We start from the raw sequence: 16,552 nt of genomic DNA, 5'->3' as shown, positions 1-16,552 counted from the left end.
TGAGGAGTGAAATCAACAATTTACACCCTTAGAAAGCATGAAGACGGGGATTTGTTTTCGGGGTCCTGTATGCGGCTAGACTGCCAAAAAGTCTCACACATGGGGTATCCCCATGCTCAGGAGAAGCAGCAGAATATATTTTGGGGTGGAATTACACATATACCCTTAGCATGCATGAGAAATATATCTTTTTTTTTTTTTTTGTAATTTTTTCAAAACCTGTGACAAAAAAAAAAAAAATATTCACTGACCTCAACATGCCTCTCAGGAAATTCCTTGGGGTGTCTTCTTTCCAAAAAGGGGGAATTTGAAGGGGGGTTGTACTCTCCTGCCATTTTAGCACTTCAAGAAATGAGCAATCAGAAAGTAAAAGCTGCGTAAATTGCAGTATATACACCATAGTTTGTAGACGGGATAACTTTTGCACAAACCAATAAATATACGCTTTTTGATCATTTTTTTATCAAAGACATGTAGCTAAATACATTTTGACATGAATGTATGGCAAAAATTGAGTTTATTGGATATTTTTTATAAGAAAAACTAGAAAATGTGATTTTCAGTATTTTTTGGTTTATATTGCAAAAAGTAAAAACCGCAGAGGTGATCAAATACCACCAAAATAAAGATCTATTTGTGGGGAAAAAAGGACATAAATTTTGTTTGGGTACAGCATTGCATGACTTTGCAATTATCAGGTAAAATCATGCAGTGCCAAATTGCAAACAATTGCCTGGTCATTAAGGGGGCAAAACCATCCGGTCCAGAAGTGGTTAAAATGCACATCCAAGAGTTTTTTTACAAATATCAATACTCCCTGCTGACACCACCAATTGTGGAAGAGAGTTCCACATCCTTGTCGCCCTGACAGTGAAAAACCCCCTACGCAGCTTAAGGTTAAACCTCTTCTCCTCCAATCTCATTTTGTGGCTCCCTGTCCCCTTACACTCCCTGAGACTGAATAGTTTTTTCCTACGCTGTGATCACTATTGAGGTATTTGTAAATTTCTATCATGTCCCCTCTCAAGCGTCTCTTCTACAGTGAGAATAAATTTAGCGCTTGTAGTGTCTCCTCATAATCAAGGTCTTTTTTTTCCCCTAATTCGTTTCGTTGCCCTCCTTTGGATTCTTCTCCAGCTCCAGCACATCCCTTCTGAGGACTGGTGACCGGAAATGGACAGAATACTCCAGATGTGGCCAGACCATGGTTTTATAAAATGGCAGGATTATAGTTTTATCTCTGGAGTATATTCCCTTTTTTATGCATGCTAGTTTTCTGCTGGCTTTGGTAGCTGCAGCTTGACATTGCATGCTATTTCTCAGTCTGTCTTCCACTAGGGCCCCGTGATCTTTCTCCATTCTGGATTACCCCAAAGGTTCTCTCCCTAGTGAATAGTTTGCATTTATATTTTTATCCCCCAAGTGTATTACTTTACATTTCTCCACATTAAACCTCATTTGCCATGTAGTTGCCCGTGCTATTATTTTGTTCAGGTCCTTCTGTAAGATTTGTATATCCTGATGTGAAGTTATTGCCCTTCTTATTTTTGTGTCATCTGCAAAAACTGAGATTGAGCTATTTATTCTAACCTCTATATCATATATGAATAAATTAAACAGAATTGGTCCCAGGACAGACCCTTGGGGTACCCCACTTACCACGCCAGATCAGTCTAAGTGGACGCTATTTATCACCACTCTTTGTACATGCCCCTTTAACCAGCACGCATGCTCAAGTGTATATATCAGGGGTGGGGAACCTTTTATCTGCCAAGGGCCATTTGGATTTTTGTAACATCATTCGGGGGCCGTACAAAATGTATGCATAAATGTAATAGACATTGCTTTGCGGCAAAAAACGCTGTAAAAAATTGTGTGACTTTGAGGTCACAAAAGTGTGAAAGGGGCCTTCAGTAATCAAGGTATAGTGTGCCCCCTTTCAATGCAGACTGACCACAGCGTGCCCCCTTTCAATGCAGACTGACCACAGGGTGCCCCCTTTAAATGCAGAGTGACCACAGCGTGCCCCCTTTCAATGCAGACTGACCAAAGCGTGCCCCCTTTCAATGCGGAGTGACCACATCGTGCCCCCTTTCAATGCGGAGTTACCACAGCGTGCCCCCTTTCAATGCGGAGTGGCCACAGCGTGCCCCCTTTTCAATGCAGAGTGACCACAGCGTGCCCCCTTTTCAATGCGGAGTGACCACAGCGTGCCCAATTTCAATGCGGAGTGACCACAGCGTGCCCAATTTCAATGCGGAGTGACCACAGTGTGCCCAATTCCAATGCGGAGTGACCACAGCGTGCCCCCTTTTCAATGCGGAGTGACCACAGCGTTCCCCCTTTTCAATGCGGAGTGACCACAGCGTGCCCCCCTTTCAATGCGGAGTGACCACAGCGTGACCAATTTCAATGCGGAGTGACCACAGCGTGCCCAATTTCAATGCGGAGTGACCACAGCGTGCCCCTTTTCAATGCGGAGTGACCACAGCGTGCCCAATTTCAATGCAGACTGATTGACCATAATGCAGAGTGAACAGTGTGCCAAGCCCCAGTGCACTTGACTTACCTGTTGTAGCGGCGGCTTCCTCTCTTCAGTCCCCGCGTCTCTTCGAGTCCTCCCGCGTCCTGCCTCCTCCTCTGCCATTTTCATTCGCTATTGTCACACAAATGGGCGGGCTCGAGGCGCACTGCTCTGCGCCTCGGGTCCACCCTTTTCGGAGATTCACAGTGTCAGAACGGAGCCATCGGCTCCTTCTGACACAGCGGCACGGGGGGGGGGGCGGACAGAACGATCGCCCTTGGTATATATGGTAAATGTAGCAATAGGTGTGGCTTGCGTAGAGATCTGCTGCCCGCTGCTGTCTGTATTTGTAAATGTCGGGACTGCTGATATACAGTAATATGTATGCACTTTCTTTCTCTGGGTTGTTGGGTTGAAAACCCCAGAAGGAGGAAGTGAAGAGAAAAAAAGTCCACATGTCCTGTCCATGAAAAAGCTGCTGTTAAATCCAGGCCAGAGGGGATTAATAGGGAAGTGCTCCTATTTTTATTAGTTTACTGTTGTTGCCCATAGCTTCAGGGCATATACAGTACTGTGCAAACGTTTTAGGCAGGTGTGAAAAAAAAAAGCTGAGAAGAGGAGGATCAGGGCTGCTCTGTGCATTAATATTGCATAGATTAGGTAAGTATGACATGTTTGTTATTTAAAAAAAATTATGCTTTAACAATCACTTTAAGCCTACACTGCTGTTAGTGTTTCCATTATTGACTGTGTTTCAACATACATATATAATTGATGATCATTAGCACCCACTTGAAATAATTGGTTAAAAATACACCTGACTCTAATCCTTCAAATATCTGTCCTATTGTTATTATTTCACAGGCACAGTGTCAGAAAGCTAGGTGTGTGCTACTGTATGTGTGTAGTGGTCACCTTCCAGTATATTAGTAGGTGAACCTGTTTACCAGGGGCGTAACTACAGGGGTTGCAGGGGTTGCAATTGCTACCGGGCCCCATGCTCCAGGGGGCCCAGTAGCAAACCAGTGGTTGAACTTCCAGGATCTCAAAGGTCACACTTGCGACCGGGCCCTGGCATTGCACCACTGTGGGGAGGCCCCAAGATTGAAGGAAGGGGGCCCACTGCAGAACTTGTGAAAGGATCCTGCTGCGGGACCATAATAAAAGGCCATGCAACGAGAGTAAAGAGCCCCAGGATTAGTGGGAAGAGCCCCGGGCTTGAAGGGAAGGGCCCCGGCCAGGGGTCTGGGGGGCCCTTCATGGTTTCTTGCATCGGGGCCCTGAAGGTTCTAGTTACGCCTCTGCTGTTTACTATAATAGAGTTTATATGCAGCTCCTGTTATTTTAGTTAACCCTGCCCCTTTTGGTCTGGGATTCAATATTTAGTTTTATTTTAGGACTCAATAGCCAGCATAGTCTAGAGCCAGGTTAGGAATCCGATGGCCACTTCTAGTAGTTAGAGCTGCATGACAGATTCGAAACTACTAGGGACTAAGATACAGAATTGATGAGCTGACTTTGATTTCTAGTGCCACACAACAGCTAGAGGATATCTCCATCACTGCTGATCTGCCATCATGTCTCCCACACAAAGACAGATCCTGCATCACAATCCTCAGGGGCCCCTGCAATTGCAATTTGCTGTAATTTTCATCTGGATGTATCCTTATTGTTGGCTATACAGGTATATACCCAGGTATACACTCCCTGGCCCCTTTATTAGGTACACCTGTTGAATTGCTTGGTAACACGAATTGCTAATCAGCCAATCACATAGCAGCAACTCAAGACATTTAGGCATCTGAGGGGATTTAAGTGACTTTGAACGTGGCATGGTTGTTGGTGCCAAATGGTCGGGTCTGAGTATTTCAAAAACTGCTGATCTAATGTGATTTTCATGCACAGCCATGTTTGGGGTTTACAGAGAATGGTCTGAAAAAGATACAATATCCAGTGAGCAGCATTTATGTGGATGAAAATGCATTGTTTATGTCAGACGAGAAGGGACAGACTGGTTTGAGATGACAGAAAGGCAACAGTAACTCTAATAACCACTAGTTACAACCAAGGTATTCAGAATACCATTGCTGAACGCACAACACACTGAACCTGGAAGCAGATGGGCTACAGCAGCAGAAGACCCCCACGGATGCCACTTCTGTAAGCTAAGAATAGGAAATTATAGCTATAATTCAGACAGGCTCATCAAAATTGAAAAATAGAAGATTAGAAAAACACCTGGTCTAATGAGTCTCAATTTCAGCTTCGGCATTCAGATGCATGGATCCCTCCTGCCTTGTATTAACAGTTCAGGCTGGTGGTTGTTGTGGTGTAATGGGTGGGGGATATTTAGTTGGCACACTTTTGGCTCCTTAGTACCAAATGAGCATCGTTTAAATGCCACTGCCTACCTGAGTATTATTGCTGACCATGTCCATCCCTTTATGACTACATCTGATGGATACTTCCAGCAGGATAAGGCACCATGTCACAAAGCTCAAATCATCTCAAACTGGTTTCTTGAACATGGCAATGAGTTCACTGCACTCCAATGGCCTCCACAGTCACCAGATCTCAATCCAATAGAGCACCTTTGGCATGTGGTGGAACAGGAGATTCGAATCATGGATGTGCAGCCGACAAAACTGCGTGATGCTATCATGTCAATATGGACCAAAATCTCTGAGTAATGTTTCCAACATCTTGTTGAATCTATGCCACAAAGAATTAGGGCAGTTCTGAATGGAAAAGGGGGTCCAACACGGTACTAGCAAGGTGTGCCTAACTTGCTAGTAACCCAGGAATCAGAAACACACAACAACAAATGATATCTCAGATTATATCATTTTAAACTGGCTTTTACAGAAATGTCTGAGCTCTAAAAACGCATGAAAACAGTGTAACAAAATGATGCTCAAAAATGCATGACAAATTGTGCAAAAAAAACGTAAAAACACAACACTGCAGACAGTGAGGCTCGATGGAGCACCCATGCTACACTAGGGTTGCACACACATCCAGGGGAGGACTGGGCAAGGGGGCAGGGCAGCATTTGCCCCCTGGGCCACTCGGATGCCTCGTAAAAAGGCTGCACCACTTCTGCCACAGACATGCCTTAAGAGATTCCTAGTGAAGAGAAGTAAAAAGTCCCTGCTGCTGACCTACTAAGTACAGGTTGAAGACAAGGACAGAGCGCAGCCCTCCCCCAAACATGGATGGTGTAAACTGTGTCTGAGCAGAGGCCGGTTCCATGCCCCACTGGAGACTCTTCTCCCCCGGCCAGCCCCAACTGAGCTATCCCAGCTTCCCCTAACCACCCCCTGCTGGCCAGGTTGGGAACCCGGATTTAGCTAGTGAGTAAAAGTACCTGGAGTGGAGCTTCAGCTTGGAATGGGGGTCAGGAGGAGGCCGGAAAGAGGTAGAGTGGGGGGGGGCGAGTTTTCTGCACCATGGGCCCCCTCTGGTTTGTACTTGCCCCCTGGGCTGAAAGTTGCCAGTCAGCCCCTGCACATGTCCCATGCGCAAGGGTCTTAAATCATAAATGTGTATGAAAATCACCAGGCAGTACTAATAACGACAAATATTCTAGCAGCCTTACTGAACTGTTGTAGTCTCTTGGGTTGTAAAATCTATAGCAGCTGATTATTGAAAACTGGATTAAATTTGAGGCTATCTAATTGGATGAAACAAGAGATCTGGTTGCTGTGGGACAGCTATATTTTTCATTGCTTTAGTTTTTGTATAATCAATTGAAGGAGCCAGTATTTTTTATATAATCAATTGAAGAAGCCAGTATTTTTTATATAATCAATTGAAGAAGCCAGTATTTTTTATATAATCAATTGAAGAAGCCAGTATTTTTTATATAATCAATTGAAGAAGCCAGTATTTTTTATATAATCAATTGAAGGATCCAGTATTTTTTATATAATCAATTGAAGAAACCAGTATTTTTTATATAATCAATTGAAGGATCCAGTATTTTTCATATAATCAATTGAAGAAGCCAGTATTTTTTATATAATCAATTGAAGAAGCCAGTATTTTTTACATAATCAATTGAAGGATCCAGTATTTTTCATATAATCAATTGAAGGGGCCAGTATTTTTTATATAATCAATTGAAGAAGCCAGTATTTTTTATATAATCAATTGAAGAAGCCAGTATTTTTTACATAATCAATTGAAGAAGCCAGTATTTTTTATATAATCAATTGAAGAAGCCAGTATTTTTTATCCAGCATAGCCTGAAAAAGAAGCTTTGAAGGGCTTGGTGGTTCAAGGCTGCTGGTTGAGTAGCAGCGCTCTAGAACCATGTACAGCACCAATCCTGCTCTTTTATGTTCTCTCTTTATGTAAATATCCTCAATGTGCACATAAAGGATTTCTAGGCTTCCATCCATAAACCACAGAAGCACAGCATACAAACCCCTCATTTCCCAGAAAAGGGAGTGTTTTGATTAACATAACTTCAGCAGACAGTTTCATAGTGGTGCTTATACATGAACAAGCTTTTTCCACTTCTGTTTATGAAATAAATTATGACTGGGTCTGTTGATACCGATATAGGTACTACTTTATTAGGTGGACTTACAAAGGCAGATTTATGGTAGGATTAGCCATAGTTTCCTAATCTTTGCATTATCATAATTATTCTACATAAAGAAACAATCATTGTATACCCGGGGATCATTTTATAAAACGTGTATAAATTTGGTGTGATAAATTGTTGCATTCGATCATTTTCACTATTAGCAGTAATAGATTTCAGTTAATCACTGCCTATTCAGAAGTAGCACAGCACTTACTATGACTATACAGACTATAAACCTGCAAAGGTATCCAAGAGCCATTTTTGCCTTGTACATTACCTGTACCTCTCAGCAGCTCCTGATAGATTTGTGTCTCAATAAATGTTCTTACAAACACATCAGGTAGCTAACATCTGTGTAGAGAAGGCAGGGGAAAAAAGGGGTCCTAAACAATTGAATAAATAAAATAATGTAGAAAGGTGAATCTTGGGCTTATGGGAAAGTTGTTAACCTGCTACCTTCATGGGGATTAGTCAAGTGTACAGATTAAAAAATGTATTCCATCTCTCCAATATGCTGAGGTCAGTAGCTATTTCTGAAACTGGAAGCAGTTACTTTTGTACCCATAGTGTAATGAACAGCCCAATTGTCATCTAAGTGTAATATCAAGCAACAAACCAGGAGCCAGTTAGATCAATTTATGGCAAGTCTTTATTTAGCTGTACATGGTTTGAATTTTGGCTGATTCCTACTGAACTGACCAAAAACCCTGGATCGCCCTGGTGGTACAACTTGGCTTAACAAACTTCAATTTAGAAATTGAACGTGCCGGGTGGAAAATTGTTGGCCAAACCTTAACTACATCCTTTTAGATGCAGGCATTGTTTGGGTATTCAAGTAGTCGCGGGTGTCACGGCGCTTTAATACAATAGCCAGCAGTGTAGCTTCTAGCCGGAAACTAAGTGTACTTCATCTATGCTGCAGTGTTTAGCATTGATAAAGGAATCTATGAGATTTCTCTTGCTCTGCCCCATATGTTATTTGTTTACTGAAGGAATACTTATTACTGTAGGTCAGATCGACCCATATGTTTAGCTCTACACAGTGCACACCAATCATACAGTGTAGGGAGATATGGTGATGAATAGCTATGTGCAGCCAAATCTATTAAAGGCCAAGCTTCCCTGGGTTTAAGTCAGATTTTTAGGGAGTTGTAAATCGTAGCACAGTTTATTAAAAAAAAAAAAATAATAAATACATTTAAAAAAGCAACACACTTGTACAAAGTAGAACTTTTATTAAAAAAAAAATAATAAATGTTTAAAAATAAGAAGGCATTGTTATAACATAAAAATCATCAAATTAGCAAATGCAGTTTCTAAATTACAACTTTAAAAAGAGAATCTACAGGGCTGCAATCTAAAACCACTTTAAAATCTTTTCATATTTTAGAACCTATGTACATAATACCTTTGCAATGGGCAGTACAATGGGCTAGACCTCCTGGGCCATGAAGCACTACCCGTTTTTGTTCATTCATTTCTTTGAAGAAAAAAAATAAAAGCTGTCAAAAATGAAAATGCTAGTTGTTTGGTTATGTCTGTCCTCAGTGCCAGTCTGTGACCTGCAACAACTATGCCACTAGTGAAGGCACAGGAAAATCAGAACTCCTGATCATCGTACCGGTTCCAGGTTCAAGCTCCAAGGCTGTCTCCTTTCTTTTTCCTTCACTATTTGGTGGCTTGCTGTCCTAGAACATGCATAAAGCTAGTGATGTGTTGAAACATCTAATGAGCATGTATACATGTTCCAGGCCAGCCTTCACATCTCTTTCCTGACAGGTCCTTTGACATCATAGTTTCATTATTTACAATTATTTTAGAACTTTGATCTGGTCAAATTAATTTGAATTTTTAGGAAGCTATTAATGCTTTCAACTAGGCCAGTACATTAAAGTAAAAGGAAATCTTTGGTCCCTGGTAATGCTTTCATTTTAAAACATCAGCATTAATATCAATACAAACAATAGTTATTTTTGACTATCCAATATAAGCTTACTTGAAAAATCTCCTTTCATGTTGTCAGTTCTGCCTGTCTGCTGGCCATCTCTTTCCATAACTTCCTGGATTCCCTGCATGCTTTGCAGTGACTCCTCTGCCATTTACTTTCTATTTCTAAGGACTATATATCCCATGGTACCTTGCTTGCAAGCTGTGATTTCTGTACTGACTCCGCCTTCTGAAACTCCTCCCCTTAGCACCTCTGTAGTTGAGAAGGCAGGCTTTGAGAAATGTATGACACAGCAGTGCCTACTCACAGGGCATCATGAATATGTGTCACAAAGTAAGTTTACAAACTTCAAGATCATTCAGATTAATGGGAGTAGGTTAGAAAGAATTGAAATGTCATATGCAAATTAATCTATGAGTTAACATTTCGAACATAGATATGCTTTACAGCTTTTTATTGAGCACAACTGTGAATTTGTTTTAGGCTTCATGCACACAGGACATTTTACTAACTCTCCTAGACTTCTTTCCTCCTAGCAACAGAGTTTTAGCAGAAAAAAAAAAAAAAACACTTAATGCTTGTAAAATCGTGTAAGGTGCTTAGGAGCATCAAGCAAGTGGATGCTAAGTCAATTAGTTGGCCAGAATAATAATTTATTCTGGCCATTGAAATTAATTAACGCTAAAAGTGATACTAAAGTCTGTTTTTTTTTTTTGCCTAAAAGTAACAAACATGTTATACTTACCTGCTCTGTGCAGTGGTTAGCTGCAGCTAGATGCCATAACCCCAGTATTTTATTTTCCCTCAGGCGTCGGACTTTCAGATAAAAATGAACCCCTTGAAGGATTTGCTGCAGGATCACTTTTAGAAGCTGCGTGAGGGGTGCCCCTTTCCGCAGCTTCCCGGGCTTACTGATCGCTGAGCCCAGGAACCATCCGGCACCAGGGGTGGCTTGCCATAGAGATGGCAAGATGGCCGCCGTTGATCTCTAAACACTTGGAGGATCGGAGCGACGTCATGAGGTCACTTCCGTTCTCAGGCCATATTAACATGGCTTTTTTTTTTTCTTAAAGCAAAGAATTATTTATTTATTTATTTTTTTTTTTTTTGCTTTTAAGGGTAGAGGGGAGCTTTGGGGTGTTTTATACCCAAGAACTTTCCATAAAGAGGAAGTGTCATGCTGTATTGTTATCGCAAGGGATGTTTATATTCCTTGCGATAGCAATAAAAGTAATGCCATTTTTTTGTTGGAAAAACTGCTGCACAAAAACCGTGTGACATAAAAATTTGCAACAATCGCCATTTTATTTTCTAGGGTCTCTGCTAAAAAATAAAAATATGTATAGTTTGCAGGTTCTAAGTAATTTTCTTGCAATAAATTAGGATTTTTACTTGTAAACATGTGTCAGAAAAAGGACTGGTCTTTAAGTGGATATATAACACGATGCTTTAAAATTTATAGACAGCACCTGTCAGCAAAGTAAATGTACTACCTTTCAGGTACAGAATTCTTACAACTGAGGTCAGCCATACATGTTCAATTTTCTTGTACAATTTTCTGTTAGATTTACCAAAAACCATATAATATGAGGTTAAAACTAAACAACACTTCCCATTGTATCTACAAACTTTGTACTACATAGTTGAAGGTACATTTAGAGAAAATTGTACAGAAAATTGTAAGAAAATTATACAAAGTATGGCCAGCCTTATGCTAGGCATAAACACATAGATTTCTACATCCACACTAAACAGTGTGGATGGAGGAAACTTCACTACCAGCTATTGTATTCAAGCAGCTGTGACACCTATGACTGCTTGAATACTCAAAAAGTGACCTTATCTTATTCTGTGACACTCCACCTGAGGCTTGGGTCACACTGCCGTGACCTGAAAGTCACATGACTTGCAGTGCCACTTTGCCAGACAACATCAGGGAATGCCTGTGTAATCTTCCTGTAATGTTGGATCCAAATCACATCAATTAAGATAAGGATCTGACTTGGAGGCAACTTCCATTAAAGTCTATGGGCACAAGTTGGATAGAAGTCGCCTTGAAGTAGTACAGGAACATTTTCTAAAGTCAACTTCCATTAAAGTCTATGGGCACAAGTTGGATAGAAGCCAGACTTCAGTAGTGCTCATTAGGACAGCTCTCATTGACTAAAATGGGATTTCACATGTCACACAACTTTGGGTCTCACAAGTCAGATCCCAAGTCGCGGCAGTGTGAACCGAGCCTGAAATATAACTGTTGTGCCAAATTAGGCTCGGTTCACACTGCCGCGACTTGTCATGCAACTTGAGAGTTCATGACAACTCGCACCTCATTAACTGCAATGGAACCATTCGAATCAGTGCAACTTAGAAAAAGGTTCCTGCACTACTTTGGGGCAACTTCAACACCGCTTGCATTGACTCCTGGTAAAGTCTCAAAAAAGCCGCAATAAAGTAATGTGACAAAGTTGCACCTTAAGTCGCGCTACTTTCCCATCGTGGGAGTGTGAACAGAGCTTTAACATTAGTGATGCAAATTTCTGCATCTACTGTATATGGGCCTATGTAAATATGTCGTGTTAGAGCGGCTGAGTCCCATCAGTATTCCCTCATACTCAGTATGATGCCCATGAAGAATGCCAACAGAGCACCTTATGGGAGATACCTGATTCAGAGCAAATTACTAGCACGTGAATTGATTTGGACTGACCTGTATACAACCTGTGCACTGTCACCAGGCTTTCATCCTAAAATTGACTTGTAATAAAAATGCATACGCCACAAGAATTGGTAAGGCACATATGAGCACAGTATACATTTTGAGTAAAATATACCACATTTTACTAAGAATAAATTGTTCTGCAGCTCTAATCTGGTTTATTTTGTTTCTGGCCACCAATAACTACTGCATATACATATATATACACATATATGGTCCCAAACTACAGTAAGTGTTGTGCATATGTCTTCATACATTGAAATACACTGCATTAGGTCGGCCTTTTCATTTTGAAAGAGCTGACAGCACAACTCAACACTTGATTTTTTCCATCACAGCACATCACAACACAGATGGACCTGGCAGAGTACCATGGGATACTATTTAAAATGAACGGCACTGCATTGTTAACATGTATTAAGGTAAAATGCATTAAAACTGGTGTTACAAAAACTCATCAGGGTGAATGAGCCCTAAAAGTACCAACAGACACGAGCTAGCAGTAATTCTAGATTTACTCATGATCTTATAATAAAGCTAATATTTTAAAAAAGTATAATCTATACTGTTAGATAAACTCAGGTATGTTTTGTTTTTGAAATGCTAAAGTCTAGTTATAAAAAAGAGGTGCAGGCCCGCAAGGGTTATCTTTGCTTAGGCCCACGAGCTGTAGGGTTGATTTACTAAAGGCAAATAGACTGTGCACTTTTCAAAGTGCAGTTGCTTCAGAGCTTAATAAATGAGCACATCAATCATGTGCAAGCAATGATGCTGTTTTTTTTTTCATTTTCCTTGCACGTGATTGGGTAAGTCCTGGAACAACTGAACTTGCAGAGTGAAACAGTCTATTTGCATTTAGTAAATCATCCCCTGCAACACAGAATACAGTAGGCCTAGGGAGAGGTCCTCCACATTACCCTCATTCTACTAATAATGTGTGATTCTATTATTATTATTATTATTATTATACAGGATTTATATAGCGCCAACAGTTTGCGCATTGATTTACAACATGAGGGCAGACAGTACAGTTACAATATAATTCAATGCGGAAGGAATAAGAGGGCCCTGCTCATTACAGCTTAAAATCTACAATATTCCATGCATGAACAATTACTTTAGAAGTCTATAGGGTTGATTTACTAAAGGCAAATAGACTGTGCACTTTGCATAGTGCAGTTGCTAGTACATGAGAAGAAGCTCTGCTGACTTCCATCATCCAATCACGTGCAAGCAAAAATGCTGTTTTTTATTTATTTTTATTTTTTTTTCTTGCATGTGATTGGGTATTCTTTGCAAATTGAAGTGTTACCTCATTTCCTCAGCTCTGGAGCAACAGCACTTTGCAGAGTGCACAGTCTATATGCTTTTAGTAAATCAACTCCTATAGGTCCAGTTTATGCAGTGGGCATATTTTAGCACCTTTTTGCTGCACCAATAATAGAAAAAGCACAAAATATTTATGATCATATAATAGTGCTCTTTTTGTGTTACATGCAGCAAATGAAGATCCAGTTTAGTAATGAAAGCGTTATTAAACCCAAAAGCAAACATTTATTATATTGCAGCTTACCAATTATTGTAGTGGCTGCATTCGTTTTCTTTTTCAGGCTTTATTTTTATTTTCACCTGGTGATCCTGCCAGTAAGTTTGTTATTTTTAAGAGAAACAAGCTGTCCAACAGATGTAGCAGTTAGAGGGTTTAAACAAACCGTTTACCACTGACAGGGATGTTTACAACGATCCTTTTTTTATTTATTTATGTAAACTCTTTATCCCAAAAATTAACAAAACTGTCTGCTGTAAATGCTTGTGTTAAGCCAGCCATAATTGGATCGAAAATATGATCCATGTATGGGCAGGCTGGTTGTACTGAAGCCATTCTATCAATCAACTTCACTACAACCAGCCTGTTTTTTTTTTTTTTTTTCAGTTCAATCACTGCTGGCAGTACTGTACTTTAATAGCAGGAAAACTTCCCACTATCAGAAGACAATAGCACAGCAGGAGGATCCCCCTCATCAACACTGACTGTGTTAATGGAGGAATCAAGCAATTTTCTTTCTATCAACAAGTAGTTGAAGGAAATAACATTGCATAATATATGGCCTGCCTAACTGTAGTGTGAGCTGGAGTTTGACTTCAATCTGTTAGTGTATCTAAAATCTAACACTCCCCCCAGATTAACAATGCTGCTGTCCAAAGGTGCCCCTGTGCTCCCTAATCCAGAGTGGGGCACTCTAATACAAGATGCGTGTTACTGGCCAGACCACCAGGTAAAAACAGAGGGAAAAAAGCCTAAAAAAAGAAAGTACAGAGCCACCATGTCAAAGAATGAGTAATCTGCAATATTTTTTGGGATTTGAGGTTAATAATGCATTCAATAATCCTCACCTCACAAGGGTATCCCAATTATTTAAAATGTATTTTAATATTTATATTGGTGATTCAGTTCATGGTAATAATATATTTTTAACAGGGATGGAAATATTTGCAGTACAATATACCAGCCCTGAACTGAGAAAGGAGAAGGGGCCCACGCTAAGTAACTATCTGTAAAAAGTTAGAGGAGGGAACCCATTAGACATCTGTTTACCTGGAGATATTTAATTTCTTGATCTGCCATTGACTTTAAAATACTATACAATATGGCTGAACACTTGCAAAAATTAGTTTTGTCAGCTAACTGTTTCAATCATTGAAATTCAATCAACTGTAAGAAAACATCCCAAAATATATAACATGAAAGCCATTTTTGGTAAAAAAAAATACACAATGCAGAATTTCTTAAAATACAAGACATGAAATCAATAGTACACAATAGAAAAGGTGTTCCTGTAGAAGGGACGTTGGAAAGAGATTAAAGAGCACATGTAACCTCATCACAACTGTTTTTTACAGTAGAAGCCTATCCAAGAATGATTGGTTACTAAAACCTCCTACATCTATTTTTTCCCAGTGGCTATGGATAAAATTAGGTAAACCAGCCCTGGGATGTGATAAATGTAATATTATGTTGTCAGTCTAGGGGCTCTTTTAACCACTTAAGCCCGGAAGATTTTACCCCCTTCCTGACCAGGGTTTTTTTTGCGATTTTTTACTGCGTGACTTTAACGGACAATTGCGCGGTCGTGCGACGCTGTACCTAAACGAATTTGACGTCCTTTTTTTCCCACAAACAGAGCTTTCTTTTGGTGGTATTTGATCACCTGTGCGATTTTTACTTTTTGCGCTATAAGCAAAAAAAGAGCGTAAATTTTGCAAAAATAACAATATTTTTCAAATTTTTTTATATGAAATTCCCCCAAAACAAAATGTAAAAATCAAAATTTTTTAACATTTTTGGCCAATTTGTTTTCTGCTACATATGTTTGGTAAAAAAAATTGCAAAAAGCGTATTTTGATTGGTTTGCGCAAAAGTTATTGCATTTACTAACTAAGGGAAAGATTTTTGTAATTTTTGGTGTTTTTTTTTAACGCGTAATGGTGGCGATCTGCGATTTTTTTTGCGGTACTGCGACATTGCGGCGGACAGATCGGACCCTTGACTGACATTTTTGACACTTTTGGGGCTACCAGTGACATTACTGCAGTAATCAGTGCTATACATATGCACTGTTACTGCAAAATGACACTGGCAGGGAAGGGGTTAACTTTATTGGGGAGGGAGGGGTTAAGTGTGTCCCTAGTGGCGTGCTTTTTACTGTGATTGGCTGTGGCTACTAGTGTAGGAACAGTGATCAACGGTCCTACATAGTAGAACCGTTTGATCACTGTTTCTACACAGGGGAGAATGACAGGCGGCTTGTTTACATCAGCCGCCTGACTTTCTCCCTCTCTACCGACGATCTGCGAGTGACCAGCGGACATCGGGTCCGCCGGTCACAGGCACTGACTTCCCTGTGAACGAGCCCCGTGGAGGCGTGCGCTCGCCCGCTATAGGCTCACAAGGAAGTGACAGGCAAGTGACGTAGATCTACGTCACTCTGCCTGGCCAGGGCTGACTGCCGCAGTAAATAGTCGTGCGGCGGTCGGCAACCGGTTAAAGTAGAAGTCTAACCAAAACATGTTGTATTAGTTTTGTATAGAGGAGGAAGTGGTAGAACATCTTTCAGGATTTTTTATTTGCTTTCTTTGAGCCCACTTGGAAGATTACCCTTCCCATTCTAGTTACCGTTGCCACCCAGGACAGGAAGTAGATTATAAATTCCATATTGATGAAAACGGCAACAACAAAAACGTTTTAATTTAAAGTAAATTCCACACCAGAGGAGTGGACCTTAATGACAAAAGGTAGGCAGATTGACTGATCATGGATGTGTTTATTGTTTGTAGAGGTTTATAGCCAACACACTTTGGAGAAATTACAATGCCCCCTTCATCAGGGCTCTTTGTATGGAAACAATGTTTCTGAGGCAAACCAGGTGACAGTTAAACTTGTATTACATAAAAGTCCATTTGTATATTAAGCATATTTGCAAAAAAAAAACTTAAATCACAGAGAGCATCCATCTATAGGCAGGACTGCTGCCAACATGTCAATGTTCTCTGTGGTCCAAATCCCTTGTGCAAATCTGCTACTTATACAAACTGACATATATTACAGATTTTTTTTTGACTGACTCAGGAATGCCAGTTCTATCCAAAAACCTTGATAAGGGGACACTGGAATTGAAACAGATTGTCTATACACCTCTATGAATACATCAATGATCTAGATTGATCTGCTTGCCCTTTGACAATGAGGTACTTCTTTCTAGCGTGGAATTG

This window comes from Pelophylax lessonae (genome assembly GCF_965119305.1).
Source record: "Pelophylax lessonae genome assembly, chromosome: 3".
Taxonomy (NCBI): Eukaryota; Metazoa; Chordata; class Amphibia; order Anura; family Ranidae; genus Pelophylax; species Pelophylax lessonae.
This window is presented reverse-complemented; position numbering follows the sequence as displayed.